Genomic DNA, 6,423 nt, shown 5'->3' with positions numbered 1-6,423 from the left:
TAGTAGAGACTCAGTAATATTTGTTTCCCTATACTCATCACTGAAATGGGATTCAGCACTAGGAGTAACTTGGCACTTCAGCACTAGGAATAAATTCTTTCTTTGCCAGATCTTGATGATGATAATGATGATGATGATTTTTGAAATGGAGTCTCACTCTTGTTGTTTAGGCTGGAGTGCAATGGCATGATCTTGGCTCACTGCAACCTCTGTCTCCTGAGTTCAAGCGATTCTACTGCCTCAGCCTCCCAAGTAACTGGGATTACAGGCGCCCACCACCACGCCCAGCTAATTCTTGTATTTTTAGTAGACACGGGGTTTCACCATGTCGATCAGACTGGTCTCAAACTCCTGACCTCAGGTGTTCCACCCTGCTCGGCCTCCCAAAGTGTTGGGATTACAGGCATGAGCCACCGCGCCCAGCCCAGATCTTGATTATTGAACTGCAACTACTGGAGGTTCCATATTGGATATATCTATGTATCAATATGAATAACAGAATTCAGAAGTCACTCTATTATTTGTTGAAAGAATGAATGCACTAATACATAAATGCACAAATGATTAAAATCAGGGTTTGAATGGGGCATAGTAAGGCTAGTAGGCGTTTTTTCTTGAGCTCTCATTTCTCTTGCACACGTTTTAATTTTGTTCTGTACTTGGAGACAGAAGAACACCGGTCTCAACTGCAGGGGTCAGTAAGGGCTAGAGGGAGTTTGGGAAAGGAGGAGGGGGTAAATAGGTGTCTGATGCAAATTTAGATCAGTATGTTACATTTCTTTTCTTCCACTTTAAGATTTTCCTGTAGCTATGTAATAACATTTTTTTTTTCCTGTTTCTAGAGGAATGTAAGCTTTATTGCCCCAGGAGTAGGACTGATACTTTACTGGGTAAGAGCCTTCCCTTATGTCCCTATTATTCCACCAGGCCACTCTTAGGTTAAAGGCTGGCTCCTCCCATAAACTGTACTTCAATTGTCCATCTTGGATGCAACCTGAAAGTCTCAATTCACTTTGACTTAGGCTCTATAGAAGCCAAGGAGAGGCCAGTATTTATCTCTGTAATAAGACAAAGGGTCTTTGAGAGGAGGATTTGTAAAAAACTGACTGGTTGTGGCCCATCTCCTTTGTTTGTATGATAGCTAGCCTCCAAGATGACCCCCAATGATTCATATCTCCTAGAATTCGCACTCTTGTATAGTGCTCCTTCTCTTTGAATCAGGGCTGGTTCTGTGTGACCAATAAAATATGGTGGGAATCACAGTATGTGGCCCTTCAGGCTGAGTCATTAAAGGCATTGCAGCTTCCGCCTTTGTGTCTTAGATCCTCTACTCTGGGGGATGCTAGCTGCCATGCCATAACACATACTCAAGGAGCTCCATGGAGGTGCTACGGCAGAGGTTTCCACCAATATCCAGAACCACCAGGACAACCATGTGATTGTGCCACTTACGAAGTGGCCCAACGCTTGTCAATCTTCAGTTGATTGCAGCTACAGCTGACATCTGACTGCATTCTTCTTTCATAAGAAATCCCAAGTGAGAATATCCAGTTAGTTATCCTCAAATTCTTGACCCACAGAAAACATGAGACATGATAAATTATTACTGTTATTTTAAACCACTAAGTTTTGGAGTAATTTGTTACTTGGCACCATCTCTCAGCTTTCCAGCACTAATCGCCGACTCTGGAAATCTTTACATAAAATGCTGGCAACAAATTTGCTCCAAAGTGAATTGTAATTTTTTCTAACAAGATAGGGTGATTCAACTGAGGGCAATTTAACCAAATAAAATTTCATATGAAGCAAGCTGACCAGTATAATCATGTGCTGGAGTATGAATAGCCTGTCTCTAGTTTCATGACATTTTTTATTTTGGTACATCATGGAAAGTTGTTTTGTAACCCCTATGAATCTTCAGGAATTTTTTTCTGCCTTTTAGGACTTGGGAAGTTTCTACTTTTATTTTGCTTTTATATATCCGTTTCTCCAGTGACTAGGATGTATTTTGACCAAATTGTTGTTGGACCACTCTATTTCCACAAAATTGCTTTCAGTCAGATTGTTTATGGCTAAATCATCCATCATGTTGCAATACGTTTTATACGTTACCTCTAACTTAATCAATAAAACTTTAAGAAACAAATTCTATAAATTCACACAAAACAAACCCTTACATTAAAGTACTATGATAAAGAATGTAATAGATGGCCTCTAAGATCGTCTTAATGATCCCAAGTATTCATGCTTTTGAATAATCCTCCCTCCTTAAATGTCACTTGGACTAATTGATCCACTTCTGCTCAACAGAATATGGCAGAAGTGTTCAGATATAACTTCTACATTACATGCTTTTTAAAAAAATAACCTTCTAAGATTAGGTTATAAAAATAATGTGACTTTTATTTTGGGAATATTCTGTTGTTCTCTTTTGGATTGCCCACTCTTGGGAAAGCCATCTGCAATGTTACCAGACAGCCCTGTGGAAGCCTCACTATAAAGATCATATAGAAATTAAGTTGAGACTACAGAGAAGACTCAGTAATTGGACTAGTAATCGTTTTTCTGTTTTAATAACAACAGACTCCCAACACAATGAGGCCAGGTCTCTCTGAGGGTTGTTGGGCAGCCTCAGCATTTGCTGGGATTCTAAACTGCCCAAGTGTTTTCACTGAGTTAGCAGACAGTGGTCCTAGCAGCATCCCTGGTATGAGGAATTGCATGTTGCCAATGACCACATGAATGTGTTTTGAAATAGATCTCCCTCAGTCAAGTGTTCAGATAAGACTATAGCCCCGGCCCATAGCATGACTGCAGTTTTATGAGACAACTTGAGCCACACATACCCATCTAAGTTGTGTCTGGATTTCTGATTCAGAGAAACTATAAAATGATAAATGTTAGTTATTTTAAGCCTCTGTTTTTGGAGTAAGTTGTTACACAGTAATATAAAACTAATAGAGGGGACAAGAGCATTGAATTCAAAATGTGTTCTAAAAGATGGATTTAGATTATTTGATTTATATCTTTTGTAAAATCAAGTCTTACTCCTGACCTTGCTTGGTAATTCAGGAAAGCAGCTTACTGGGTTTAATTACCAGCTCTTCTGTCTTCCCTTCTACCTTTGCCTTGACCCAAACATAGGCACAGGGTCAGTCTCTGTTTCCTGCTACAAACCTGTCCTCTCTTCCTCCACCTCCTCCTACTTCCTTTCTTGTTTATTTCAGGACAATAAAGGGATAAAGTGATTTGAATTAAAGTGCGACATTAATGCCTCTGAACAGATGCGCTTTGGAGAGAATGTGACAGACTGTCCAGGGAAGTGGGCTGGGGCCCTCAGAATTTGGACAAAGATGTGACTGATAATCACTCAAGATGGCAAGCAGAAACTGGGTGTTGAGAATGGGGGCTCGGGTGACAGCTGTGGTTTTTATAGTTTAGCTCTGATGACAATTTGGGAGGGATCTGTTCTGCTTCTGGGGCAGGATTTGTGTTTGTCCTTAGAATCTGGAATCTTCCTGGTTACCAGTAAAAGCTGAGCTTGGACTGACCATCTTTCTCTAGAATCACCTCTGCTTCTCATGTCGTGGGTCAATGGTAGGAGTGGTTGCTAAGTGAATGACCTTTGTGTTTCCACTGAACAAATCTTCAAAGAGAAAAAAATACCTATTCAGGTAATACACCATGATTTCCTTCATAAGCTTCAGAACATATGTCCTGAGAAAAACACCCCCATTGGAAGTTATTGCAAAAATAATAGAGACATTCAACAGTAGATGATGGAGACATTTGAAAGACACCAACAATGCAGAAACTCAGACGGGCAGAGTTTGCTAATGACATTGCTACTCCTTGGTGGCAACAAAACCTCTAATCCATGACCTTGCCACAGGCAAACTCCTATTAAGGTTTAACAACAAGGATCAATGAGATAGAAATTAATAAAAATAAAAAGACTAAACACCGATCAGGTATCTCTGACTGGGCTTGAGCTCCAAGGACACTGTGTACAGAAGCAGTCTCCTTAAGAGCATTATAAAGATTTGAAGTAAATATAAAACGTTAAGACTTTGGGGAAGCAGAAGTACATCTGTGTGTGTTATATTCATCTCTATGGTTATTTGTGTGATTGAAAAAAAAAGAAGTAATCTCCTTAAGATGGCCTTTTCACTTTCTCTGAATGCAGGAATGGGTAGAACACTTTGGAAAATGTCACAGGGCATTATGTCGCAGGGCTGGCCCTATGTGGTTCATTTCTTTCTCCTGCAGCACACTGCACAGTGTCAGATCTTTGGCATATAGTAGGCTATCAGATTCTGCCTGATTGAAAGGCTGTTCTATTCTACCACCAGGCCTTTAGTGACAAGCATTCAGAGAAAAATAGGAGGGGAGGATAAGACCAGAATAAAAGAGAGCAATAAACCAAAAAAAAAAAAAAAAAAAAAAAAAAAAAAGGAATAGAAGGCAATACAACAATAGCAGAAGATTGTATTTTCTCCAACTCTTCTCTTCCTCTTCCATCTAAAGGAAATTTTTATTTTTGATTTCTCTCCAAGTCCACAATGGAATAAAAAGCACTGGTCCTGAGCCCTATGAACTCCTTCCTATTTTAATTCCTTTATCAAGAAGAACTTGATAACAAGTAGATGATCTAAAAAGCAGATTGTGACTGGAGGGAAGACTGAGTAGCTGAACTAGTAACAGTTTTTCTGTTTCAATAAAGCAAACTCCCCAAACCATGAGGCCAGGCCTTTCTACAGATAGCTGGACTGCCTGGGCATTTGCTGAAGTCGTAACCTGCAAAAGAGTTCCACTGAATTCGCAGACACTGAGCCTGCAGTATCCTTGGTGTGTGTGAAAGATTCAAGTATGGAGCTGATGCTCTAAGGCCACCTACATCTCAGTGAGGCAAAACCAGAGTGACATAAAGGGTACATATGAATAATTGTCTCTGCATAGAAAACCATGTTCACATTTGGAGGAAGGCAGAAGGATTAGATATTTTTACTTACATTTCTTTTGATTTAAGGTTGACAAAAGTGATAAGGTCTTGATTGGGTTATGATTGGTGCTTAAGAAAGTAATCAAGCCAACAAACAAATGGACAAACTAACAAACAAAGCAAATAAAAGTAGTATTGTGGCAAGGGAAAGAACTCTCATAGAAACAAAAGGTCTGTATCCTAGTTTAGCACTGTGCAATAGAAATATATTTTGAGTGACAAATATGCTTTAAAATTTTCTGGTAGCCCCATTAAAAATAAATAATTGGGTTAATTTTAATAATATATTTTATTTAATCCAATATAGAAATATCATAATTTTGGAAAGTAATTGGAACAAAAAATTATTGAAATACTTTATGTCCTTTTTACCAAGTCTTTGAAACCCAATGTGTATTGTACACCATGGCACATCTCAATTTGGACTAACCACATTTTTAATTCTCAAGAGCAATGGGTGCTTGGTGGCTGTCATACTGGGCAGTGCAATTGTAGCCCTCCCTCTGTCTTTCCCTCAGTCACTCATCGTATGACTTTGGCCAAGACATTCTCTTCTATGGCTCATTTCTCTCTTTCATAAGATAAGAATACCGATCCTCATCACTCTTTTTCATATTTTTTGGCACAGAATCTTACACAGAATATCAATAGCTAAAAGAAATAATACTAATGGAGTTTAAATCATAATTGACGGGCAGGAAATTGCTACTTGTACCACTTGTTTGTGAAATCCACAATTTTTACAGTCCCTTTTAAACCTAGCATTCTCTTTAATGACTGATCACACTTTGTTTTGCTCACATTTGTCCACCATTAACCACATGTCAAATCTTGACCACATCTGCTCCAACCCTCATGCTACTTGGTATTAGGAGAGGGAAAGAAAATCAAGGAGGGGGATTTGAAGGAGAAAACCATCTGGAGAGCAAAGCACGAGAGACAAGGAAAGAAAAAGAGTTGAAAATTGAGGAATGGAGTGAAGAAGGTAGTTTATGCCTGCTTAGATATTGTGGAACCAAATTAAAGCCAGGAAAAGAGGAGGATCACTGCTCTGCCTCCTGCCATCCTTAAACCTCATTAACCGTATCATAATTAAAGACTGCTGAGAACCATACAACTTAAGCCTACGTTTGCTGAAAGAGGCATCTTCTTTAGATATTTGCTGTCACCTATTATTCTTTTGTTTTGTTATGGAACAGATGCACACGCTCATGTTTTAGGGTGGTACACCAGCATCTGTATAGTGCACAGACACAGTGCAGGTGCTAGCGGTATACAGATGCTTGTAAGGAGCCAGTCTACTCATCCTGTCTCCTCTCTTCCCATTGCATGCTATTGCATCTCATCTGATTTTATCTTAATAAAGACATGACCAAATGTTTCTATGTGAGTGGATTGTGCTACGGTTATGTGTGTAGGAC

Source organism: Papio anubis, chromosome 1, assembly GCF_008728515.1.
Source record: "Papio anubis isolate 15944 chromosome 1, Panubis1.0, whole genome shotgun sequence".
In the NCBI taxonomy this organism is placed as follows: Eukaryota; Metazoa; Chordata; class Mammalia; order Primates; family Cercopithecidae; genus Papio; species Papio anubis.
Note: the sequence above shows the minus strand (reverse complement) of the source record.